Raw genomic sequence first — 27813 nt, forward strand, 5'->3', positions numbered from 1 at the left:
AGGTGTGTGTATCCACATCTATATATTTTCATATTTTCTTTTTCCATTCATCCCTCCAAGGGTACTCAGATTCTTCCCAAGTCTTGGCTACTGTGAACTATATGGCAATGAATGGGAGGGTGCAGATATCTCCTCATGGTAGTGATTTCATTTCCTTCAGATATACACCTAGAAGGGGATTGTTGGATAATGTGGTAGTTCTGTTTTTAATTTTTTGAGGAGCCTCCAAACTATTTTCCATAGTGGCCATACCAAGTTGAAGGCCCCCAATAGCATATAAGAGTTCCCTTTCCTCCACAGCCTCAGCACCACTTGCTGTCTTTTGTCTTTTTGATAATAGCCTTTCTAATGAGTGCCAAGTGTTATCTCATAATGTTTCTAATTTGCATTTTCCAGATTGGTGATATTAAGTGTCTTTTCACATGTCCATTGGCCATTTGTCCTTTTGTATTGTCTATCAAGTCCTCTGCCCACTTTTAAACTGAGGGTTTTTTGTTTGTTTTGTTTTGTTTTGTTTTGTTTTGTTATCGAGTTGATTGAATTTCTTATTTTGTGTCTTAAGCCCTTATCAGATAGATAGTTTGCAAGTTTTCTCCCATTCCATAGATTGCCTTTTCATCTTGTTTATTGTTTCTTTTGCAGTGCAGAAGCTTTTTAGCTTGGTATAGTCCCACTTGTTTATTTGTGATTATTTTGCTGTCATATCCAAAAAAATTTTTAGAGCAATTTCAAGGAATTTTTCCCTATTTTTTTTCTGGTAGTTTTGTTGGGTCTTATATTTAAGTATTTCATCTATTTTGAGTTAATTTTTGTGAGTGGTGTAAAACAGAGATCCAACTTCATTCTTTTGCATGTGGTTATCATTTTTCTTAGCATCATTTATTGAAGAGATTGTCCTTTCCTTATTGTATCTTCTCATCTCCTTTGCCGACTATTAATGGACTGTACATGCATGAGTTTATTTCTGGGCTCTCAATTCTGTTCTGTGGTTTATGTGTCTGTTTTTATGCCAGTACTATGCTATATTGATTACCATAACTTTGTAATAAAGTTTGAAATCAGGAATTGTGATGCCTCTACCTTTGTCCTTTATCAGGATTGCTTTGACTATTTGTGGTCTTTTGTGGTTCCATACACATCGTAGGATTGTTTTTTCTATTTCTGTGAAACATGTAATTAGAATTTTAGGAGGAATTGCACTGAATCTATAGAAAGCTTTGGACATTTGAACGATATTAAGTCTTCCAATTCATGAGCACATAGTATCTTTCCATTTTTTGTTCTTCCATTTGTTTCATCAGTGTCTAATACTTTTCAGAGTATGGATCTTTAACCTCCTTGGTTAAATTTATTTCTATATATTTTATTATTTTTGATGCTATTATAAGTGACATTTTTCCTTTATTTTTCCAAATAGTTTGTTGTTTGTGTATAGAAATTCAACTTATTTTTTTAATGTTGATTTTGTATCCTGCAAGTTTACTGATTTGTTGATTAGTTCTATGAGTTTTTTGGTGAAATCTTTAGGATTTTCTATATCTAAGGTCATATCACTGACAGCTGGAGATAGTTTTGCTTCTTCCTTTCTGATTTGAATGCCATTTATTTCTTTTTCTTGCCTAATTGTTCAAGCTAGGACTTCCACTACCATGTTAAATGTATGTGGTGAGAATGATCACCCTTGTTTTGTTCCTAATCTTGGAAAAGAAGCTTTCCACCTTTTATCACTTGTAGGCAGGTATTTCAATCAATAATCTTTATCAGTTTAAGAAAAAATCTGGCTTTAGCTGGCTTGCTAACAATATTTCTCAAAAAATTATGAATGAATATTGAATCCTTATATTTCTTATTTCTCCCTCTTTTGATTCAAAGGTAAGGGCTCATAGAAGAAACAAAAAAGTGAACACATTGTATATCTAAACAGAGAAAATAAGATGCAAAAAATTTGTAATGGCTTTAACCATGTTTTTTCTGTTCTGAATATCAGCTCTAATACATAGTATTTCCCCAACAAACATTTGTCAAATGAATGAATGAGATTAAACTCCTTAGTGGTTCAAGAAATAAATTGAAATTGAGGTTTTTTTTTATTGCTCAGAAGAAATGCTAAAGTAAAGTTTCAAAGGAAGTCTAAGAATAAAGGAATTTTTAAAGATATGTTAATATATAAACTAAAAGAAAGCTGAATTGACAGTATTAGTATCGGAAAAGGTAAAATGTAAGCTAAAATAATTAAATAAAACATAATTATCTTACTTTGATAAAGGGCTTACTTTATTGTGAAGCTAGAGTAGTCATAAACTTTTATGTCCTAAATGACATCTAAGTATATATGTATATAGCAATTTTTAAAGTTGTTATAAAACCAAAATTGTAGTGAAAGATTTAAACAAACCATTCATTCTTTAACAAATCAAACAGCATATTAAATAAGGTATAGAAAAATTCATCTAAATTACATAAATTCATCTTTGTTATTATAAAATTAATCTTGATTTACTTGACAAATGTGTAGAACTTGTGAAAAATACACAAATGGTTATTGTTGCTTTAAAACAGTCATAGGATGTTTAAGGATGTCTCATCATAGTGACCTAATCCAGGGCTGTGATGGTGGATTTCGTTGGCAGGGGTGGTTTTTGACAAGTAAAAGACGAAAGGTGAAGAGGACTTTTTTTCTCTCTTTTTTTTTTAAGAGAGTGACATAGAGGTGTTTATGCCCTGTGCTTTCTAAGATCTTGTGGTGATGGTGGATAGAGATGCAAACAAATGCATGAAAAGCAAACAAGTCCAAACCTCATATATAAAGAAGAATCAATGAAAGAGAGCAGGGAGCAGGTCTTCAAATGCAGAAAAACAAATGCCGAGTGATTAAGAGGGGACGCAGTTGGCTGAAGGATGACATAATTTGAGGACAGCACAGACCAGGAGATTCACCAAGAGGGCCACTGAAGAGGTAGGGGGCTGGGTGCCCTTAGAGATTCCTGGTTCAGCACAGCTGGTCATCCAGAGGGTGGGGCAGGGGAGCTGGTCCAGGAGAAGATGGAGTTGTTGGAGTTTAGGGCACAGTGTAAGGATCCTGGCTGGCGACAGGATCCCTTTCCCACTTCCGCATTCTGAGCTGAGTTAGGTTGCTGGAATTTAATTCTAGAGGAGGGGAGGTGGGGGCCTTTATAACAAACAAACAAACAAACAAACAAACAAACAAACATATGATCTAGCAAATGCTGTCTTCTGCCTTGGAAGATATTGCATGAAACTGACTAACCTTTCTTCATTTTGGTAGGTAGTAGGGCCTTCTTCTCTTCATCCCCCTCCTCATCTAATCCAAAGTCTGTCGCTCAAATTTCCCTGCCATTTCCTGCCTCCAAAAGTATTCTAGTTGGAGCTCAGTAGTGAGGCAAGGGGGAGGTTGTGAGGAAACTCGAGCATCCTTCTTATATGTGAATAGACAACCAAGGGTCACCAGGTAGAGAGAGAGAATGTATGTGTGTATGTGTGCGTATCAGATAGAAGAGCAAAACCAAGATGAAAAGCAAGACAAAAATATATTCTAAAAGCACCTTCTGTGACATCCGAGATGTTACATTCAAAGAACAAGAATAGTAGTTGAGGGAAAAAGATCACTCAGGAAACAAGAAATGTCTCAGAGATTAAAAACGTGGTTGCTAAAATTAAAGAAGCAATAAAAGGTCTGGAAAGAGGGGAAATTAGGAGATAAGAGATAAGAGAAATCCAGGATCAATCCCCAAGAGGTCTAGTCCCCATTATTTTAGAGAACTAGTAGGGGAGAAGAGAGGATGCAGAGACAGAAGCCATGGCTAGGAAACAACAGAAGAAATTTCCCCCAAAGGACAGGAGTCTGTATATTGAAACAGTTCCCTGAGTTTTTAGAACAGTAATGAAAAAGCCATCACAACTGGATTTATCACCGAGAAGTTCCAAGTTGCTGGGAACATTGTACGTAGAACAGGACTTGGAGCACTCTAAGCTCTCAGTAATGGTACGTTAATAGCATTATTATAAAAAATTAAAGAGGAAAACGTCACCCTATAGGAAAGAGAATCAGAAAAAAGAGAATCAGACTAGTATTTGCTTTTCCATAAGCAGTACTGGATTCTAGAAAGTAGTGTTTTCAACATTCAGATTAGAAAAATCAATATGGCCTGGAAATCCATACTCAGTTGAACCATCCCTTGAAAGTGGAGGTCGGTTTCAGGGCTTGAGAAAGCTTATCTGCTGGGCACTCTTTTCAAAAATTAGTTTTCTTGAAGTAAAATTTGCATACGATCAAAGTTTCCATATTTAGTCTTACAATTCAATGAGTTTGACGTACGCCTCATCACAATGCTGAGTATTTCTATCACTCCAGGAAGCCCTCTCCTGCTCCCTTCCAATCATTCCACTTCCCTCGACTCCTTTTCTTTTCTAGAATTTCACAGATATGGAATCATACAACATGTAGTCTTCTGTGGCTTCTTTCCTTATACATAATATTTTTGAAACTCATCCATATTGTTTAGTGTATCAGTGTGGCTCATTCCTTTTCATTTCTGTGTAGTATTTCACTGTATGAACACCGTCTATTGTGTTTATCTACTCATCAGAAGAGGGTCATGTGTTTATCTGCTCACCAGCAGGAGGGCAGTGTCCAAACCCTGGAAACAACCGATTGTTTCCAGGGTTTGGATATTCCAGCTTCTCTAAATATTCGTGTTCTAGTATTTGTGAATGAATGTCTTCATTTCCCTTCAGTAGGTACCGAGGAGAAGTACTGCTGCAGGAGACACTAAGTGTATGTTTTTTTTAAATTTTTAAATTAAAATTTTTTTTATATGTTTAACTTTATAACATACTGCTGGACTAGTTTCCAAAGTGGCTGCACCATTTCGTCTCCCCATGAGCAGCTCACAGGGATTTCAGCTGCTTCCCATTCTTGGCAGCACATTCTAAGCCATTCTAATAGGTGCCTAGGAGTATCTCACTGTGGTTTTAATTGGCATTTACCTTATTTGCCATCTGTATATCTTCTTTTGTGAAATGGCTATTCAAATCTTTTGTGCATTTTTATTTTTTATTGCAGTGTATGGGTTCTTTATATATTCTCGATACAAGTTCTTTCTCAGATACTGTTTTGCAAGAATCTTCTCCCAGTCCGAGCCTGGCCTTTTCATTTTCACAATGGGGCCTTGGAAGCACAAAAGTTTTTAATTATAATGAAATCCAATTTATTATTTTTTTTCTTTTCCAGGTCTCTTTGTGTCTTAACTAAGAAATCTTTGCCTAACTGAGGGTCATTCTTTCGTATAAAAGTGTGCTTTCTTCCAGAAGCATATAGAATTAGTTACATTGAGGTCTTTAATTAATTCTGAGTTAGTGTTTGTGTCTAGAGTGAGGTCAAGATTCTTCTTTTTTTTCTTTTTTTCTTTGTATATAGGTGTTCAGTTTTTCCAGCATGTTTTTTGGAAGGATTAACCTTTCTCCACTGGACTGTGTTGGTTCTTTTGTCAGAAATCAGTTGACCATGTTTTCAGGGTGTATTTCTCAGCTCTATTCCATTCTGTTGAGCAGTAAGTTCATCTTTTCATCAATGTCCACTGACTTGACAGCTGTAGATTTACAATAAGTTTTGAAATCGGGTAATGTCCAACTTTGTTCTCCTTTTCCAGATTATTTTAATTAATCTTGTCATTTCAATTTCCATATAAATCTTTACATATTTCCATATGTAAATATAAAAGTCTTATCAGTTTCTATGAAAACTCTGTTGGGATGTTGATAAGCATTGCATCAAATCTGTCAATCGATTTAGCGAGAATTGACAACACTGTGGTATTAACATGGAATATTATGGACACAGAATCTCTCTCCATGGATTTAGATTTTCCTTACTTTCATAGCAATATGCTATAGTTTTTAGCCTAAAGGCCTTGCACATATTATGTTAAATTTATCCCTTCCTGTTTCATATTTTTGATGCTATTGTATTTGATAGTCTTTCCATTTTAATTCTGAACCGTTTGTAACAAAAACATGGAAATCCAACCGATTTTATATCCTGAACTTCCATGTTGTGGCTTTGCTAGACTTCCATATTAGTTCTGGTTCCTTTTTTTGTAGATTCCTTAGAGTTTTCAACATAGATGATCACATCATCTTCAAATAAAGACAGTTGTAGTTCTTCCTTTCTAACATGTATGACTCCCCCCTTTCTTGTCATATTTCACAGGTTAAAACCAATGTTCAATAAATGTGATGATATTCAACACATCTGCCTTTTCCTTTTCCTTATCTTAGCAAAAAATGTTTGCTACTGAGTGGTTGGGGAAATTTCCTTCTGTTCTCATTTGTTGATTAATTTTTATTGTTATTATTTAGCATGACTAGGTCTTGTGATTTGTCGTTTTTGCCATGTATTAAGACTATCATCTGATTTTTCTTTTTCAATTTGTTGTGAATTACATCAACTGATTTTTAAAAATTAACCAATTTTGGGGACGCCCGTGTGGCTCAATGGTTGAGCGTCTGCCTTCAGCTCAGGGCATGATCCCAGAGTCTTAGGATCGAGTCCCACACTGGGCTCCCCCTGGGGAGCCTGCTTCTCCCTCTTCCTATGTCTCTGCTTCTCTCTCTGTGTGTCTCTCATGAATAAATAAATAAAATGTTTAAAATAAAAAAAAATAGAGCACACTTATTAAAGTGGCCTAAATCTGGAAGTCTGACAACACCCAATGTTGGTAGGCATAAAAAAAATGGTACAGCCACTTTGGAAGATAATTTGATGGTTTCTTAAAAAGCTAAACTTCCTCTTGCCATTTAATCCAACAGTTTCACTCTTTTGGTATTTACTCAAAAGTGTCGAAAACTTATGTCCACCTAAAAACCTGCACACTGATATATTTATAGCTGCTTTATTCATAACTGCCAAAACTCAGAAGCTCGGAAGCAATCAACATTCCCTTCGGTCAGTGAATGGATAAACTGTGGCACATTCAGACAATGAAGATTATTCTTTGCTAAAAGGAAATGAGCTCTTGGGGTGCCTGGGTGGCTCGGTAGGTTAATTGTCCAACTCTTGGTTTCAGCTTAGGTTGTGATCTGAGGGTCGTGAGATCAAGTACCACGTTGGGCTCTGTGCTCAGTGGGTAGTCTGCCTGAAGATTCTCTCCCTCTGCTCGTTCCCTTACTCTCTCTCTCTCTCTAAAATAAAGAAAATTAAAAAAAAAAAAGGAAATGAGCTATCAAGCCATGAGAAGACATGGGAGAAACATAAATGTATATCACTACATGAAAGAAGCCCATATGAAAAGGCCACCCATTGCATCATTCCAACTTTGACATTCTTGAAAAGCCAAAGCTATTGAGACAGTAAAAAGATCAGTGGCTTCCGGGGGTTGGGGAGAGAGGGATGACTGACTAGGTACAGCACAGTGAATTTTTACTGTGGTGAAAATACTCTGTATGATACCATAATGTTGGATACACATCATTATACATTTGTCCAAACCCAGGGTTTGTACAATGTACAAAGCAACTATAAACTTGGTTTGTTAATGATGTGCTCATGTAGGTTCATCAATAGTAACAATAACTCTCCAGTGGTGGAGGCCGTGCACGAGTTGGGGCAGGGGGTACATAGTAAGTCTCTGTACTTTCGCTCAATTTTTCTGGGAACCTAAACCTGCTCTAAAACAATAAAATCATAAGAAAAAAGTTTTAAAAAGGGTGCAAGGGGTCCCAGAATGATGAAAATCACAATTTAAAAGAAATGAGGTGTACTTGAAAGTAATAGGATATCATAGGTCAATTATATTCCAATAAGAATGATGAAGTTAAACACAGAGCTACCCTACAATCCAGCAATGCCACAACTGGGTATTTACTCCAAAGATACAGATGTAGTGAAACGCCACGACACCTGCACCCTGATGTTCACAGCAGCAATGTCCACAGTAGCCAAACTGTGGGAGGACCCTTGATGTCCTTTGACAGATGAATGGATAAGAAAGACGTGGTCTATATACATACTGGAATATTAGCCATCAGAAAGGATGAATGGTGGGTACCATTTGCTTTAACGTGGACGGAACTGGAGGGTATTATGCTGAGTGAAGTAAGTCCATTAGAGAAGGACAATCATCATATGGTTTCACTTCTCCATGGAATAAAAGAAATAGTGAAAGGGATTATAAGGGGAAAGAGGGGAACTGAGTGGGGAAAGATTTGAGAGGGAGACAAACCATGAGAGACTCCAGACTCTGGGAAACAAGCAAATAGTTGTGGAAGGGGAGGAGAGTGGGGAGTTGGGGTAACTGGGTGACGGACACAGAGGAGGGCACCTGATGGGATGAGCACTGGGTATTATATGTCGGCAAATTGAATTTAAATAAAAAAATGAAAAAAAAAGAAATGGAAAAAAAAGAATGATGAAATCAAATTCCCCCCAAAAAAGTCACTGCCATGGATGTTATGCACCAAATTACAAAGTATTAAGCTGTACCAAGGAATAAAGAGAAATGAACAAAAGCACAATTGTAGTGGTGGAGCCCTAATGCCAATCTCTCAGCCCTTGACCCACCAAACAAACCCAAAGCAGCTCAAAGTCTGTGCTTTGAGACCCACGCCAGTGCCTTGACCTCTAAGGGGAGTCCACTGGCTTCTCTTAGAACACAATTAAGCCATCAAAATGTCAGTAGATTAAAAAGTAGATATGCTACAAATTACATTCTTTGACCATCTAAGAATAGTATCAGATGGTAATAGAAAAATGCCCTCTTTACCTAACTAACCATTTAGAAAATAAGACAATAACACGTCATCCAGAAAGAAAACAAAACCGAACCACACCCTGGGGCTGAAGATAAACTCAAAATGACAATTATAAAATATCTTCCTCTCAGTGTGGTACTGAGAGGAAAATTCATATTCCTTACCCTTTAAGTTAAAAAAAATGAAAATAAATTAAGGATTCAACTCAAAAGCTTGATTAAAAAGCAACACGTTAAACCCAAGCAAAATAGAAAGTCACATTAATAATAATAAAAGTGGAAATTTGATAAATTGGGAAGTAGAAGAACGATTGAGGCATAAAATAAAACAAGGAACTGGATACAGTAGAACGGTATAAATAGGTAAACTTCTAGAGAAGCCAATAAGAAAAAAAATGCTAAAGTGCAGTCACTCTCAAGGAGAGAATCCTTTGTAAAATTGTGTTGCAAAAACTTTGATCGCATGGATGAGATGGATAATTTTATATGAAAATATGAAGAATTAATCTTGAAACAAACAAAAGCTAATAGACAAATACATACAAATTAAAAGCTTTGTCAAGGAGCCACCCTCAAAGATTTGTAGGGCCAGATACTCCTTTTTTTTTTTTTTTTTTGCAACCTTCAAGGAACAACTGTGAGGAAATCAAGAATATTCTTGGTAACTCAATGAGAATAAATATATGCATCAAAATCCATAACTGGCCTTGGATTTCATGGCAAAGCAATCCAAACATTTACAATAAAACGGGCAACCGTTCAAGGGCGCCTTCTGTCACTACTATTATTGACCTTTAACAAAATTTAAGATGCTCCTCCAGCATTTTCTCAGTCGCCTAGACAAAGGAACATCCTTCCTTAACACGATTAACAAATGTCTCTGTCTCAAATGCAGCGCCAGGTGAGCTACTACGAAATTCTTTAAGACCAGTTACATGAAGAGCATGCGCTCCATCATTGCTGCTATTTCATAGAATTCTGGAATGTTAGGCAGTGTAATGAGATAGGGAAATGACATGAGAATAAAATGATAAGATTACGCTGACATCATGGGCCCGTTGCTTTATAGTTTTTGGGTCGATTTCCTTTGAGCGTTTCCCGTACATAATCATATCACGTGTTGAACACTTGAGGAAAGAAGTGTTTGTTGAGTTCACACCTTAGGCCTGGCCTTGAAGATGCAACGAGGAGCAGGAGAGAGTCCCTGCCTTCACGGAGCCTATGTTCCAGCTGGGGAGAGAGATGGACAGCAACACACGAAATCCAGACAGTGTATAATAGGATGCCAGGTGTTGGTAGACACGATGAAAGGAAACCCAACTGTGGACAAAACATGAATGATGGGGATGGGATGCCAGGCAAAGGGGGCAGGGGAGGCCTCTTCTCCAAGCTTTCAGCATTAGCAGAACGCTGATCCAAACCATGATGTGATCCCTTTCTTTCCCTGTCTCTCCCATACTTACTTCTTTTTGAAATAGACGCAATAATCTTAGTTTATCTGGAAAAATAAGAGTGAAGACTAAACCTAAAACTTCGACCAGAGACTACTGGGGGTAGGAGTGAAGGGATGTAAATGTGTCACATCGACGCATTTTATAACTATATTATTAAGTGGCAAATATCACAGGGGTGTGGCACGCTCTCCATAAATCCAAAGTGAGACCAGTGAGGTTAAATATGAGGCCTGAGTTTATAAATGAGTCGAGCATGTAAAAATCTTGGTGTATTAGCTGTAGCAGGTATAACAGAGCTTATATCCTGTCCTAAAAATGTTAATACGTATGAACACATCTTATTTATTCATGTTTCATTTTAAGTGCGACTGATAATTTCATATTTCTTTTTGAAGTGTAATGAACATACTGTGTTATATTAGTTTCGGGTTACAGTATGATCATTCAACGATACTGTGACCAAATGGTGACCTCATTACCACATTAGCTTACTAGTTAATCCTTTGCTCTCTAGTAATACAGGTTCCAGCCGCTAAGTATGTTTGTTTGCTTGCAATTTGAGTTCAGCTGATAGTCTAAGTGTTGTGCACAAGGCTTCCTGTAACCATTCAGAGTATCTAGAAGCACCGTAGAGTTCAAAGTTTGGTTTTTCAAGACTTAAAATATGGCACCGTAGAGTTCAAAGTTTGGTTTTTCAAGACTTAAAATATGGCCAAATACAGTTAATCTATTTATTTGTCTGTTTGTTTATTTTTACATTTGTATTTATTTAAGTTCAATTTGCCAACATATAGTATAACACCAGTGCTCATCCCATCAAGTGCCCTCCGCAGTGCCTGTCATCCAGTTACCCCAACCCCCCCGCCCACCTCCATTCCACAACCAAATACAGTTTTAAAGGGAGACAGAACATGAAGACTCCTAACTCTGGGAAATGAACTAGGGGTGGTGGAAGGGGAGGAGGGCGGGGGGTGGGGGTGACTGGGTGACGGACACTGAGGGGGGCACTTGATGGGATGAGCACTGGGTGTTATTCTGTATGTTGGCAAACTGAACACCAATAAAAAATAAATTTATTATTAAAAAAACAAAAAAAAAGAATTTGCAATTCTTAAAAAAAACACACACACAGTGCTCATCATGGTAGGTGTACTCTTAACCCCCTTTATCTGTTCCACTGACCCCCCCAACCCAGTGAGTAATTTCATATTTCTCAAATATTGCACTTAATGGAATCCAGGGCTCTAACCCTTGAATGAACAGTATAGTAAAGCTTGTATACAAGCTTTAGGAGGCATGAACACGTTTTTTAAAAGTCTATCGTCAGAAGAAATGGAGATTGTGTAGTAGAGTGTCAGGTATTGATAGAGATGGTTGTAATCCTTATAAGCACCGTTATGTATTATTTTAAGGTAAGATTCGGGGACACGTGCTTAATACCTATTGTAGAAATTGAAAAATTGATTTAAACATTCTAAGTAAGTAATTGTAGAGAAATTTTGATGATGCTTTTATTTTATTTTATTATTTATTTATTTATTTATTTATTTATTTATTTATTTTTAAATTTATTTTTTATTGGTGTTCAATTTACCAACATACAGAATAACCCCCAGTGCCCGTCACCCAATCACTCCCACCCCCCGCCCTCCTCCCCTTCCACCACCCCTAGTTCGTTTCCCAGAGTTAGGAGTCTTTACGTTCTGTCTCCCTTTCTGATATTTCCCACACATTTCTTCTCCCTTCCCTTCTATTCTCTTTCACTATTATTTATATTCCCCACATGAATGAGAACATATAATGTTTGTCCTTCTCCGACTGACTTACTTCACTCAGCATAATACCCTCCAGGTCCATCCACGTTGAAGCAAATGGTGGGTATTTGTCATTTCTAATAGCTGAGTAATATTCCATTGTATACATAAACCACATCTTCTTTATCCATTCATCTTTCAATGGACACCGAGGCTCCTTCCACAGTTTGGCTATCGTGGCCATTGCTGCTATAAACATCGGGGTGCAGGTGTCCCGGCGTTTCATTGCATCTGTATCTTTGGGGTAAATCCCCAGCAGTGCAATTGCTGGGTCGTAGGGCAGGTCTATTTTTAACTCTTTGAGGAACCTCCACACAGTTTTCCAGAATGGCTGCACCAGTTCACATTCCCACCAACAGTGTAAGAGGGTTCCCTTTTCTCCGCATCCTCTCCAACATTTGTGGTTTCCTGCCTTGTTAATTTGCCCCATTCTCACTGGGGTGAGGTGGGATCTCATTGTGGTTTTGATTTGTATTTCCCTGATGGCAAGTGATACGGAGCATTTTCTCATGTGCTTGTTGGCCATGTCTATGTCTTCCTCTGTGAGATTTCTCTTCATGTCTTTTGCCCATTTCATGATTGGATTGTTTGTTTCTTTGGTGTTGAGTTTAATAAGTTCTTTATAGATCTTGGAAACTAGCCCTTTATCTGATACATCATTTGCAAATATCTTCTCCCATTCTGTAGGTTGTCTTTGAGTTTTGTTGACTGTATCCTTTGCTGTGCAGAAGCTTTTTATCTTGATGAAGTCCCAATAGTTCATTTTTGCTTTTGTTTCTTTTGCCTTCGTGGATGTATCTTGCAAGAAGTTACTGTGGCCGAGTTCAAAAACGGTGTTGCCTGTGTTCTTCTCTAGGATTCTGATGGAATCTTGTCTCACATTTAGATCTTTCATCCATTTTGACTTTATCTTTGTGTATGGTGAAAGAGAGTGGTCTAGTTTCATTCTTCTGCATGTGGCTGTCCAATTTTCCCAGCACCATTTCCTAGCCTCAGCAATCAGACAACAAAAAGACATTAAAGGCATTCAAATTGGCAAAGAAGTCAAACTCTCCCTCTTCGCTGATGACATGATACTCTACATAGAAAACCCAAAAGCCTCCACCCCAAGATTGCTAGAACTCATACAGCAATTCGGTAGCGTGGCAGGATACAAAATCAATGCCCAGAAATCAGTGGCATTTCTATACACTAACAATGAGACTGAAGAAAGAGAAATTAAGGAGTTAATCCCATTTACAATTGCACCCAAAAGCATAAGATACCTAGGAATAAACCTAACCAAAGAGGTAAAGGATCTATACCCTCAAAACTATAGAACACTTCTGAAAGAAATTGAGAAAGACACAAAGAGATGGAAAAATATTCCATGCTCATGGATTGGCAGAATTAATATTGTGAAAATGTCAATGTTACCCAGGGCAATATACACGTTTAATGCAATCCCTATCAAAATACCATGGACTTTCTTCAGAGAGTTAGATCAAATTATTTTAAGATTTGTGTGGAATCAGAAAAGACCCTGAATAGCCAGGGGAATTTTAAAAAAGAAAACCATATCTGGGGGCATCACAATGCCAGATTTCAGGTTGTACTACAAAGCTGTGGTCATCAAGACAGTGTGGTACTGGCACAAAAACAGACACATAGATCAATGGAACAGAATAGAGAACCCAGAAGTGGACCCTGAACTTTATGGTCAACTAATATTCGATAAAGGAGGAATGACTATCCATTGGAAGAAAGACAGTCTCTTCAATATTTATTTATTTATTTATTTTGATGATGCTTTTAAAGAGAAACCTTATGTGTGACACTGTGAACGTCAACATGTATTAACAGAATTTTCAAGAAGCCATTGGGGTTTTAGGGTTTCTGTGGCTAAAATAATTTAATGAAAACTATACCAAGCCAAACCTTGGGGGAAATACTCAGTGTTTTCTATGGATCAGACTCATAGGTTTGACTACTTAATTTTGACAAAGTATATTGCAAATTGGATGCAAAATTAAAACGTAAGTGACAAACCACGAACAAAAGAGTTTTCACAATGCAGAATCAAGTATTAATAAAATTACTGTGTAAAGTTTCTAATTGATGAGAGTAAGACAACACTAACACAAAGACCAGCCACAGTTGTGAACAAGTTGCACTGGGTCATCTTCAGTCCCTTATTTGTTTTATTTGCTTTGGTTAATCAAATGTTTAAAAGCAGAGGATTAGTAATATTGACTCATGTTCTGTTTAGATCCTGTACTTACTTTTAAAAATTTGTGTGATTATTTGTTTTCTTATTGACTGATATGAGAACGCTCTTTGTCATATGTTGCAAAAGCTTCATGATTTGTCATTTTATTTTCTTTTTTAAAAAAATTAACTCTTTATTGATACTATTTTATGGTTATATTGATCATCATACATTTATATCTATTGGTTCTTTTTTTAAAATTTCTTTTTATTGGAGTTCAATTTGCCAACATATAGCATAACACCCAGTGCTTATCCCATCAAGTGCCCCCTTCAGTGCCCGTCACCCAGTCTTTGTCATTTTCAAAAGTTAGTTCGTTAGTGTCATGTGCTGCAGAGAAATTTTAATTTTTTATGTGGTTAAAACTATCATCATTTTATGATCTGCTAACCTTAACTGTGTTTGCTTTTCTACATTAAATTTACTTACAAAATACATCCATTACCCTTATTTGGAAAAAAATAAGATGAAATAATTAAAATAGGAGAAAATGTCAGTGTCATTTTCGATGGTTTAACATTTTTTGTTTTATTTTTAAAGTAAATATGAGTCACAATTACAGATAATAGAGTACAAAATAATGACAGAAAGATCAGTAAGAGATAAAACTCATGAGATGCTAACAAAGCTGAACTTGGGAAAATTCATAGTCTGTATAATTTATTATTAAGTGTAAAGGGATAAATGTAAGAGAGCTAGGTATCAAATGCAAGATACTATAAAGGAAACTGCAAACAGGTGCAAAAGAAAAGGATATAACAAAGGTAAAGTCTTAATATATATTTAGCACTTAATATGTATAATCAATATTTGATATACATTTACTTAAAAAACTTTTGCAAGAGCTATATACACATTTATTATATGTATGTAGATTATATATACATGTACACATATGTAAATATATATTTATAAATATATAAATACATATTTAATAAGTATATATAAGTATATACTCTATATACTAAGTATATACAGATAAACAAAAGAAGATAAATAGACCACAGGTCAATATTACTATTATTGCTAATTCTTTGTTTTAAACATTAAATTAACCAAAGTAAAATAAATTATTTTCAAGAGCAAAAATAAATAATTAGCAGGATTAATAAAAAATCTAAGTCCTGCTTTTTAAAAACTATGCATGAATTTCTGATCTATTTAGCAAGAAAATGAGGAAAAAATTCTCCCACAAACACATAAAACAAGTTGTCAGAAAACTGAGAGTAATCAAACCCTATAAAAATATTTTTACAGGGAACCTGGGTGGCTCATTTGGTTAAGTGCCTTCGGCTCAGGTTGTGATCCCAGGATCCTAGGATGGAGCCCCATATCGGGCTCCCTGCTCAGTGGGGAGCCTGCCTCTCCCTCTGCCCTTCCCCCCTGCTCAGGCTCTCTCTCTCTCTCTCTAATGCTCTCTCTCTAAAACAAACAAATAAAATCTTAAAAAAATATTTTTATAGTAAATTAAATTAAAATGCTTTATTTATTTGAGAGAGAGAGAGAGCGCGCATGAGTGGTGGCGGGTGGGGGGGGGGAGGCGCAAGAGGATGAGAGAAAGAGAGATCCCAAGCAGATTCTCCACTGAGTGCTGAGTCCAACTTGGGGCTTCCTCTCATGAGCCTGAAATCATGACCTGAACTGAAATCAAGAGTCAGATTCTCAACTGACTGAGCCATCCAGGTGTCCCATAAATTGGTTGTTTTTTTTCTTAAAGGTTTTATTTATTTATTCATGAGAGATGCAGAGAGAGAGAGAGAGAGAGAGAGAGAGAGATTGGCAGAGACACAGGCAGAGGGAGAAGCAGGCTCCATGCAGGGAGCCTGACGTGGGACTTGATCCGGGGTCTCCAGGATCACGCCCTGGACTGCAGGTGGTGCTAAACCACTGAGCCACCCGGGCTGCCCAATTGGTTGTTTTAAAAAAATGAGAGAGAGAGAGAGAGAGAGAGAGAGAAAACTATAATAAAAAAGACCAAAGACAGAGAGAGAGAGAGAGAGAGAGAGAGAGAGAAAACTATAATAAAAAAGACCAAAGACTAGAACTCTTGCACAAATGAGTAAGATGGAAATGTTTAAAACCTGTCAAAAGTTTACTACCAACAGAAGAGTAAAAACATAAGAAGCTTTTAGCAGAAGTGTATTTTTAAAAATATAAACAGTTTTAGAGCACAGTAACTTATAAAAACACTCCCTAATTCATTTTATGAAACTATGGTAACTCTAATACCACAGCCAGGCAAAGACAGTTCATTAAGGGCAACTCACTTTTGAACATAATGTGAGAATAATAATCTCTAAGGAGAATAAAGAATAATATTCTTGGGATCCCTGGGTGGCGCAGCGGTTTGGTGCCTGCCTTTGGCCTAGGGCGTGATCCTGGAGACACAGGATCGAATCCCACATCGGGCTCCCGGTGCATGGAGCCTGCTTCTCCCTCTGCCTGTGTCTCTGCCTCTCTCTCTCTCTCCCTCTGTGACTATCATAAATAAATAAAAATTAAAAAAAAAGAATAATATTCTCTATGTTTCTTTTCTACATTGAGGGGATCAAGGATGATTAATATATTTAAATTATATTCATATATAAGAGAGAAAATTTACACCCATGTCCTATTGAGATGTTTATAATAATATTCAACACCCATTCTTAAGAAACAAAATTCAAAACTTAATACCTGTCAGTATAATCGAAATTACACCTTCTTTAATCAAGAAAGATGCTTGGGACGCCTGGGTGGCTGAGTTGGTTAAGCGTTGGACTCTTGATTTCAGCTCATGTGATGATCTCAGGGTCATAAGATCAGGCTCCATGCTCAGGAGGGAGTCCGTTCTCTCCCTCTGCCCCACACCCACCTCATGCACACTCTCATTCTCTCTCTCTCTCTCTCTCTCAAATAAATACATAAACATTTGAAAAAATAAAAGAAAGATTCTTTCGCTTCCAAAACAGCAGCTGAATCATACCTTAGAATGAAAACCTAGAGGCATCTATTTAAGTAAGAAAGGAGTCTCATAATCCTTGCCATTTTTAATACAGTTCTTTAAATCCTAGCCAATGGGATAAAGCATGAATAAAAATTAGAAAAGGTGACAGTCTGAAAGTAGATGAGATAGTTATTGTCATTTACGTGGGAGAATTGAAGTGAGCGCACTGAAAAATTACTATATTATTTAATGAATTCAGTAACAAACTTTGGTGAAAAGAAATGCATAGACAGAAATTTTTCCTCTTTCTACATGCCAGGGATATGATGATATTAAAAATACATTTCTCAATAGCAACAAAACTATAAGATATCTGAGATGGAGTTCGCAAGAAACATGGAAAGCTATGATGAGAAAGAATAAGGATTGTAAATGGAATAACATGCACGGTATTGAATTAAAATTAAAAAGAAATATAAAGTTATCAATTCTCTTTATAGTATCTACAAGCTTAATGGGATAGATATAAAAAAAAAAAGCAGTGGGACTTCGGAGGGCATAGTGCTCCATAAAATTATTGGGAAATTCATCTGGAACTTTAGAATTGCCAAGAGAGTTTGCAAAAGTAGAAAGATGACAAGGGACTTGTACTACCGAGTGAGCAACGTGCAAAGACGTGCTTTTAGCTTTGTATATATCCAGCCTGGTTTAATTGCGGGAATGGACAGATTAATCAATGAAACTGCACAAAGAGAGCAGAAGCAGGCCCATGTAAATATGAATTTCATGTAAGATAAATGTGGCATTTCAAACCAATGGGGAAAAGATGAAGAATTCAGTAAGTCAAATTGAGTCAATTTGCTGACCATGTGAAAAAAAAAAGAGAGAGAGAGAGAGAGAGATCTTTACAGCTGAATGTGCACTAACAAATTTCAGGTTGATAAAATATTTAAATATGAAATTTGAAACCACAGAAATATTTTTAAAAAATACATGAATATTCATCTGATGTCATGTGTGCAAGTCCTTTCTAAGAGTCCACGAAAAGGCATAATCCATAAAATAAAAGACGCACAGACAAAATTCTTTATGTCAAAATGATCATGAACAAAGCTAAAGGTTAGACCCTTAACTGGGGATCAATATCCTTTAATAAAAGTGCTCACAAATCAGTAACTAAATGACAAACGTACAAGAGAAAACGGGCAAAGAAAATTAGGGGGATGTTTTACAATGAAGCGGCCAACGAATGCAAGAAAAAAAAAATTCAACCTCATTGGAAATTAAGGCTTGATCATCGAAAGGAACAATCCATGTAACGCAGTTAGCTCAGTGCCAGGAACACAGAATGTTCTAGACAAGTACTAAGTCTTTGTAATCGGATGGTCATGCTGGTGATGCTGACGAAGATGTGTGCCCTTAGCATACGGAAGAGCAGCGCAGGGATTACCTTTTTGGTAGAAGAATAAACGAATACATTTCTGAAGTGTGACTTCGCAATGCATAGCCAGAGTGTTGAACACATTTCCTTGGATAGATCATTCTCATTCGTACATTTATTCTGGTGACATCTAATGAAATCCTCTTCAAGGATCTCTCTCCAGGATGCTCTCCAGGATTGCAGTAGTTATCCTAACAGTCTCCATCAAAGGGGGGGTCACAGCAGACGACCCGCTGGAGTGGAGGGACACGTACGTGATGGCAATCGATACGGTGGTTACGGGGGCCGTAGACGACAAGAACTCGGCCCCGGTGCGTTAGGTGAGGATGGACGGTGCCCTGAGAGCGCGTGTGGGTTTGAAGATTACCCGTGTGTCTGCGTCTGGTTGGAAGGACCATGGTTATTTTGATTTCCTTCTGCATTTTCTGCATGTATTTTGCAAAATTCAAAATGAGCAGGTGGTAATTGGTAAACGGAAAGATACGCATCCCCCCGCTAGACAACGGCTTCTCCAGCTTTTAGAAGAAGCCTCATGGGACTCTGAGAGCGGAGCCTGGGAGCAAGGATTTAGGATCTGCTCTGCACACCCCCTCCCGGGGTCCTGGGTCAGCCGGGGTGAGCGGGGGTGGCTCATGGGGCAGAGTGGCAGGAGCCCCGCGGTGCCGGTGCTGAAGGGGGTCCGGAGGCGCAGTGGGTCCACGACACCTGCCCCTTCGCTGGCATCGTGTCCGTACGAGCGGCGCCAGTGGCTGTGTCAGTGCAGGCCTGGGTGGCCGCACCCTGGGTGCTTAGAGAGGGGTTGGGAACTAAACACTGACCCACAGACGGGAGCTAGGGGCCTCCGTGTAGGGCCTCTGGTCCAGCTCTCCCCTCTGGAGGGGACCTCTTCGTGGTTTGAAGCTTGTGGCTCCCTCCACGGAGGGCAGGCCCACCCTCCCGGTTATCCCCGGGCCCGGCTCCTGGACGGCGGGCCTCGAGCCCAACGCCTCCCTCTCTGCGCCGGGTGACGGGTCCCAAGGGGCAAGGGAGGTGCACGGAGGGACAGAAAGGACATGGATCCTCTCCGAAGGCTGCCCAGAGCCCCGGTGCCCAAGACGGGGGCCTGTTGAGGCTGCCCACGCATGATGTGGGTGCTGGGGGAGGAAAACCCTGGAGGATGTCCGCCGGCGCCTGCCCGCCGTGCTTCTAGCTCCTTCAGTGTGGCTCCACGGAGGCGGCCGCGTGTGCCAGGCTCTGTGCACATCCCCTGCCTCCTGGGCCCCGTTTCTGGCCTAACCGTGGGGGGGGCTTCCCTCGGAGACCAAAGTCTTGCAACCGCGCTGGTAATTCCCTCCGGCCCGTCTCCTCCTCAGCTCGCTGACCCTTCCCCCAGCAGCCCCGCTCCTCACAGACAATTAAGCGTTGGCCTCTTTCCATCTACACGCACCTCCTCCGGGAAGCCCGCCTTGATCTCCTCAGCCGCGCTGGGTCTCCTCGCCAGGGCCCGGGCCCCAAGGCTCTGCTCTGCGATTCTCATTTCGTGGTCACCTTCCGACGGCCGAGCCAGTCCCGGGCTGCAGGCTCTCTCCGGGCCGGTACCCGGGGGTTCGTGGCCCTGAGAAAGGTGGCCCTGAAAACGGATGATTGAACCGCGACAAGAAAGACGCAGCCTCTTCCCAGAAACCGGCGTGTGGAGGGGGGGCAGATCCACAGAAGGGCCTGGTGTAGCCGGGCACGCGGCGGGGGTGGGGGGGCCCGGGGGGACACGATGGTTGATGCGGACTTCGGGCAGGCGTGTTCCGCGAGCACGGGCCCAGCGTGGAAGGCCTGCAGTCAGGACACACCCGGCAGGGGCGAGTTCTGGAACGTTCGGCTGCTATTTCAGGCCGCGTGGGGGTTGCAGAGCCCCTGCCCTGCGCCGGGGAAGGTGGGTGAGGGCCCCGGCATCTCTGGCTTGGCCTCCTGACCCGGGCTGCCCTCGCCGGGGAGGGAGGACAGGCCGGCTTGCCCAGCAGCCGCGCCATGGGCCCGTAGCCTATTCCTGTCATGTCCCTGGGCTGCCCAGCTGTCACCATCATAATTACTGCAGCCGCGGCCGAGGGAAGTGTGTGGTTGTGGGGACCCTCCGGTCTCCTTAGAACTTTACTACTGTTGTTATGGCCGATCAGGACACGGCCTGCCTTCTGTTGGTCTCTTGAAAACGGCTGATTCCCATCCATCACGGGGCAGGCCAGCTGCTGCGGGGGCGGCTGTCAGGGAGAGGGCTCCGCTGGCTTCCTGACACGCTGGCCCCGACCTTGGGGAGGTGGCTGCTCCAGGCCACGCGTCTTTCTTGGGGTGGCATTTGGGCCGTGTCTTCTCTCTTAACCCCGGCCCTGCTTTGTGCGGCGGCCCCGACCTCCTGGCCCGTTGCCCGGTGTCTGCCCCGGATCACGCTCTTCCCCGCCGGAGGGGCCACACGCAGTCTTCTGCTCCGAAAGCCTTTGTCTTACGTTTTAAGCCATCGTCTCCCACATTATAAAAGGAATAGACAGTGACAACGACGATATAAATAGGTGGCACCGCGTGGCTGTTTACCATGCTGCAGACATTACCATTTCACAAGGATCTTCTAATTAACCAGACAACACCATGAGATGGGCGTATGATTCTCACTGTTCAGGTGAGGAACCCTGGCCAGACAGGGGAGGTGACTTGTCTGCTGTCACGCAGCTCACGCGTCGGGGTTCTGGGATTCAGGACTACAGAAGTCTCCTCGGAAATCTGGAAACCGAGAAAGTAGAAAAAAAGTCGCCAATAATTTCACTTTCCAAATGCAGCTCTTGATGATCCCGTTGTGGTTTTTTTCTCTTGATTTTTCTATTCATGATTCCCCCCTCCCCCCCCCATAATTGTGATTACATCGCGGAATCGGTTTAGCCTTATTCTTCTAGAATTAATATCGTCACGTAAGCGTTTTCTCATGATTGTGTAACATCCATTTTTGTGGGTTTACTATCCTTTACTATTCCCTGTTGGTTGCTCATTGGCTTGGATCCCATTTTCCGATGCAACTAACAGTGATACTGTGGGTGAGGGTGTGTGTGTGTGTGTGTGTGTGTGTGGGTGGGTGTCACTTACTATATACTTAGCTTCTTGTTAAGATTTGTACATTCAGTTTCTAGTTTATTCTCTAGGCAACCCGATGAGGCAAGGAAATATTCACTCAACCATCTCACAGATGAGAAGCTAAGGTTTAGAACAGTTAAATCAATTGCCAGGATCATGCAGCAGAGAAGGTCCCACGCCAGAATGAAAACTGATGTCAGTTTGACAAAGGCCATGCTTTTGGCCATTAGTCTATCCTAGGGCTATAGGGCTTTTTCCATATTACGTTTTTAGTTAAAAAACTGTTGGGGGGTACACGACCACGAGCGGAAGCGGGGGCATCACCGTTTTTGAAACAAGTTAGAGGGACTTGCCCTCTGTTCCTGTTGGATCTTTCTGGTGCTGTCATTGCACGTTATCATTGAGCCCGTCGGTGGGGTTATTAAGAGCCCCGTCCTTAATGGCTTGTGACAACCCAAGTTTACTTCTTGCTCATGCTCCATGTCTGTCCTGTGTCGGCTGGGCTCTGCTCCAGGTGTCCTCGCTCTGGGACGACTGATTTGAACAGTCGCCATCTGGAATGCTGCTTGGTCACTGTTGCAGATGGAAAGAGAGCTCTGGGCGTCTCCCACTGGCAGGGAAGAGATCTGGCCCCAAGGGGACAAATGTCCCTTCTGCTCAGAGCTCACTGGCCAATGCTCATCACGTGGCCCACCCACGCAGAGCCCTGGGGGGCGCAGTCCTTCATGTGTCCTGAGGGGACAGAGGGCTGGGACTCACCCCAAAAGGATCCATGACGAGCACAGTCATAAAAGTTGCTCATTTGATAGTTGGAAATAGTAACACAGGGTTGCTTCAATTGAGATTATTTTTCTTGGTAGGTCTCAGTATTTCTTCATATTTTCTTGGCCAGTTGGACCTTCTCTTTTGTAACTTGTTTGTCCTGTTCTTCGCCCATTTATCTGCGCTATCTTAATGCTTTTCACAAATGGTTTCCTGATGTGTTGATGCCCTAAATGGGTCTTTGATGAGTGAAAACACATGGTGTCTCACAGGCCAGTTTCCCGTAGATATTTTTAAACCTATGTATGTAAATTACGCTATTAATTTCCTTCTGTTTTCTCAAACAAGTGGCCCCGGATTTATGTGAACTTCAGGTTAAGAGTTAATTGTAAGTTCAGCTTTTCAGTTACTCCATGAAGACTGAGGGAGTTTCCGTGGATTTTAGCAAATGGGTTTCAAAACCCTGGTGTCCTCTTGGGCTCCTTCTCCCTGGCCCCACACAACCCACTGGACACCTGGCCCCGAGTGTCCATTCTATGGCCATTTTGGTCACTGCATCCACCTCCTCCTTCCCACTCCCACTCCTCTGTCCCCAAGTGAGGGGGGGACACGTGGACGATTGAAATAGCTCCCTGACTGGTGTCTTAGATGTTCCACCAGAGGAGGGGCCGTTCTAATTATATCTTGTCTCCCCTCAAAGCTCTTCACGGTGGCTTCCTTTGCCCAGGGGGACCCATTTACCATGGTTGTGCACCACAGCCTTCTAGATGGGACACAGAGGAACAGTTTTTATAGATATAAGTAAATTTTCCTGTGTATTAGAAAGGTAATTACCTAGCATAGTAAATTCATGCATTGGCAGATATTCTTGCTTATGAGTAAAAGTGAGTAAAGTGTAAAAATTTAAAGGATACTAATAAGTGAGTAACAATAGGGAGCACATAGATGTGGCATAGATAATGGGATCGTGTACAAGTCACAGAAGTTTGGGAAAGACTGTCCTACCGTCTAACATCCAGCTTCAGCCGGGCTTCCTAGCCCTGGGCCCCTCCCCTGTCCCCTCCTTATGCACCCCCCTCCCCATTTCCTATTCTTAGAACTCACCAATAGTGGTCCTCCCTCAAGCCTCAGTGACCATAAAGACCTCCCCTTTATTCCTGGCGAAGGTAGAGTTCTTCTCTGCCTCTTTGCAGGGAGGAGGGGGGGATCCTGGCTCACTTTTTACTCGTGTTCTCCTTAATTGGAATATTTTTTTTGGAATATTTGTTCAATTTGTTACTTTCCCATCTAGGTATTTATTTGAAATCACAGCCTGGGCTTTCTTTCAATGGTCATCTTTTGCCTACAGAAGGTGCTTTACTACTTAGGTAGTCTATTTGTATTCACGGTCTACGGTCTCCTCACAATCGCTCCATTTTACAGATGAATTCGCCAAGGCTCAGACACGGTCAAACACCGTTCAGCTAGTCACGGCAGGGATTAAAACTTGGGGGTATGACCTCACACCGTGACTTTCCTACTTTACCCCCTGGCCACCCTGCTCCTCCTCAATGCATGGTACCTGCATATCGTAGGTGCATAAAGGCCTTTGGAGTGAAGGAAATATAAACACATTCTGATTTCTATGACTCTTGTTCACGGGACCCATGGCAATAGTCCCATAAACTGAGTTTTGAGACATTCTGCCCACAGAGGACTGGGAATTCTTGGGTTGTTTCCTCCAGACTGAATACCCGAGCATTTTCTGACATCCTCCCCAGGGAACCTGGGGTCACTACTGAGCAGTGATGTTCTTTCTTCCTCTCCAATTACCTGTTGGCGAGTGGAGACAAAGGCATCCTTGTCCAAGTAAATATGGCTTGAGGAGAGATTCTGGAAGGAGCACAATAACGCTTTAGAGACAGTACTCTGAACCATGACTGGACAACTCCTTGAACGGGTTCAGGAATGTTACCAGAGGTACCCAGGAGCTCCTTTTATACTTATGTGAGAGATGGAACATTGGAGAATTAACCAATATTTTTCTATATAAATATCATCACCAATGATACCTGCCAAATTAACAGAGAAATGCCAAATCCTTAGAATCCCTGAATTAGGGCAACCTCTTTTTGGGCAGCAGTGATGTGCCAGGGAGAGAAGGGAATGCAAGTGACACGGACTCTACTCTGGCCTTTACTACTCACTCGTGTGAGCTCTTGGGTAAGCAACACAGCTGAGATGTGCCTGGCCTGATTCTCTATGTCCCAGAACTGAGGCAGCAGGTGCCCGCTGGGGCAGGAGGAGTGTGATAAGAATTGGAGTCTCTGAGGGGGCATCGAGGGGACCAGATTAGTGGGCTTGATGAGGGAGAGTTTATTCAATCTTGGAACACTCTCCTCGGCCTGCCAAAATGCCTCGGCTTGACAAAGGTCCCAGGAGATCGAAAAAGTGTGGTTGATGTGCCAGGATTTTCATGAAAAGTAGTGTTTAGGATTATTAAGGAATTCAGAGATGTGGGCATGCCGAGTATATGGTTCATGAAAGACTGATACACCCTCTGGGGGATTATGTTCCATAGGAACACCCAGGCGGCACATGATTTTCTCAGGCCTTCTGGAAAGTGCTGGTGGGGAGGGGGTCACCATCACTAGGAAGTTTGGTGGTGGCACATCTGTGTTGGCCGGGGCTGACTTTAGGAGAGGCGTTGTAGAACGAGGCTCAGTGACTGTAATGGGGATGATAGGATCCCTCAGAACAATAGAGACCAGATGGCCAAGCTCAACTACCAGAAGCCAGGTAGACGTAATTATCTTAATGAGTAGCCACGAAGGTGGGCGGGCCAATTTGGCCTGCGATGTGGAGCTGGTGGACAGAACAGAGCTGTCCCTACGAGCAGCCCACACGGGTATGACTCAATAGTACGGCTCTGTTTTTCTTGATTTCCTTTGGAAGAAGATCAGGAGACTATAGGAAATTACCCCAAATAAAATGACACAATATTATGCCCAGTTTTTAGACCTGAGATATTTTCTTGGACTGACTACAAAAGCCCATGTACCCAGGGGGAAGGACCCTGTAGCCCTAAGGCCGTGTGCCTGGTTAGGAGTCCTCAGTCCTTTCCCAAAGACAATTCCAGCCTTGTACTTGGGTAACTCTATCCTGGGGAGAGGGGAATAGTCAAGCATTTGGAGTCTTGGACCTAGCATCTGAGGTGCCATTGAGATCTGGAGGCTTAAAATGTCATCACGGCCCTTCTGTATGAGTAGCGGCACATGGGACCAGGTAATAAATGGAGTCCTGGTCAAAGACCATCTCCCCAGTGTTTATTTGCCTGAATCCTGAATGTCAAATCAGAATAGATGGTGCAACTCCCATGCTGCATCCTTGGACTATAGACTGAGTGCTACCATGGCGGGGAAACCGTGCCCTGGCCCTCCCTCCAGCCAAGAGAGTCAAAGTCTATTATTCCAGGATGAGGGAGATGGTGAAAATTAGTGCCACTCGTAAAGATCTAAAGATATGTGTCGTGTGGCCATCGACTTCATCAGGAGAGTCCCTGTTTGAACACAAAAGGATCCTGAAAGATGACAGTGTCTCCCACACACAACCTTGCAGTTGCCCTGATCACAGCTGTGACACCAGGTGCGGTATCTTTGTTAGAACAGAGTAACATGGCCTGAAGTTCATGACATGAGCGCTGACTTGGCAAATGTGTTCCTTCCCAGCCCAATCAGGGATGATCAGAGAGTTTGTATTCACATGGAGCAGACCACAGTACACATCGCTTCTCCCCAGGGCTGTGTTACCCTTCTCACCCTCTGTCGTGCTATGGTCCACGTTCATCTGCTCCGTGTGGACATCCAGCAAAATATCACGTTGATTCACTACATTGAGAACAAACTCATTGGGCCACGTTAGCAGATTAACATTTAACGAAATGCACCTAGCATGTTGGGGGCCGTGGTAAGACATATGTGTTCCAGAGGTTGGGAGATAAACCCTCCAAAGATTTGGGAAGCTGCCACACCCATAAAGATTTTAGGGGTTCAGTGGTCAGGGGAACGTCTATCCAAACAACACTCCATCCAAAGAGTAGGAGAAATTGTCGTGTCCTGCATCTCTCACCCTGACAGAGGAAGCACAATGTCTGGTAGGCTCTTTGGGCTCCATAGGCAGCTAAATCTATACCTGGCAGTACTGCTCTGACTCCGAGACTGGGTGACATGAAAGGCCATCCTGTTTGAAGGGCTTCTAGAATAAGAATGGACTCTGCCACAGGCCCTGGCCACGGTGCAAGCAGCCCTGCCATTTGGGCTGTAAAATCCAGCCAACCCGGTGGTATCAGAGCTAGGTCCCAGGGCTTGGAAAGCATGCTGTGTGGAGTTTATGGCAAACTCCTGTGAAAGAATCAGAATGTGCACTTGACCCCGGGTTCTGGATCGGGGCCATGTCATTTGCCAGGGACAATAGCTCCATTTGAAGAACGGCTCCTGATTGTGTTGTGGGTGGAGATGAAGCACCTGACCAAGGGGGCATCAGATGACCATGTCGCCAGAGCTCCCCTCTATGAGATCACCAACTCATAGGGCTAGTCACGTCCAGAAATAAACCATCAGCAGGTGGAAATGCATCAGCAGGTGGCCCAGGTCCACATGTTCTCCGCGGCTGTACCAACACTTCTCCCTCACATTGCTCCCCCGACTGGGGATCTCGTGTGTCCAACTAATGGAGGATAACAAAGCCTGAGATTAGTTCATGGAAAGGCTGGCTCTGCATGAGGGTACCAAGGACGGCAACCACACTCCAGTCCTTCTCAGGAATGGCCTTGAAGCATGGTGGTGAGGGAACGTCTAAAGGGAAAAACTTCAGCAACGCTGGTCACCCATTGTGCGTGGAGTTGTTGGCCAAGGCCACTCTATATGGTCTTAGGGGCTGAAGGGTGAATGGTTTGGCTGGCTGGTCAGGGCCTAGCAGTAGAAAGAGTGGATGCCCGGGGCTAGGAGAACCAGGGTGGAGTGGCGGATGGGCACTGGAGTAGGCGCCAAGTTTGGAGATCTTGGTATTGTATCCTAATGCCCGAGGGTAAGCTTTCATCCTCACAGAGGCACTTAGCGATCACGTGGACAAACCAAGTCAAGCGGCTGATGTTAGCCCCCGATGCATCAACTGTCATCGTCTACTCCAATAGAACGTGAGGGGCAGGGATGGTGGTGCTTCATGGGCCCAACAGCGTGGGCTCCCACTTACCAAGGCCAATCTAGCTACTCCTGCAATAGGGGCCAATGCCGGGTCCCCGGTACAGCACCCTCTCTCCGGAAGACCTCCTGGATT

At 41.8% G+C, this 27813-nt stretch overlaps 1 long non-coding RNA gene across 1 annotated transcript in view; it reads left to right on the plus strand.

The window, feature by feature from the left end:
- LOC140608052 (uncharacterized) overlaps positions 1-27813 on the plus strand; it is a 50067-nt gene that overhangs the window by 8824 nt on the left and 13430 nt on the right. The gene's annotated exons all lie outside the window — the stretch shown is intronic.

Source organism: Canis lupus, chromosome 1 (genome assembly GCF_048164855.1).
Source record: "Canis lupus baileyi chromosome 1, mCanLup2.hap1, whole genome shotgun sequence".
NCBI lineage: Eukaryota > Metazoa > Chordata > Mammalia > Carnivora > Canidae > Canis > Canis lupus.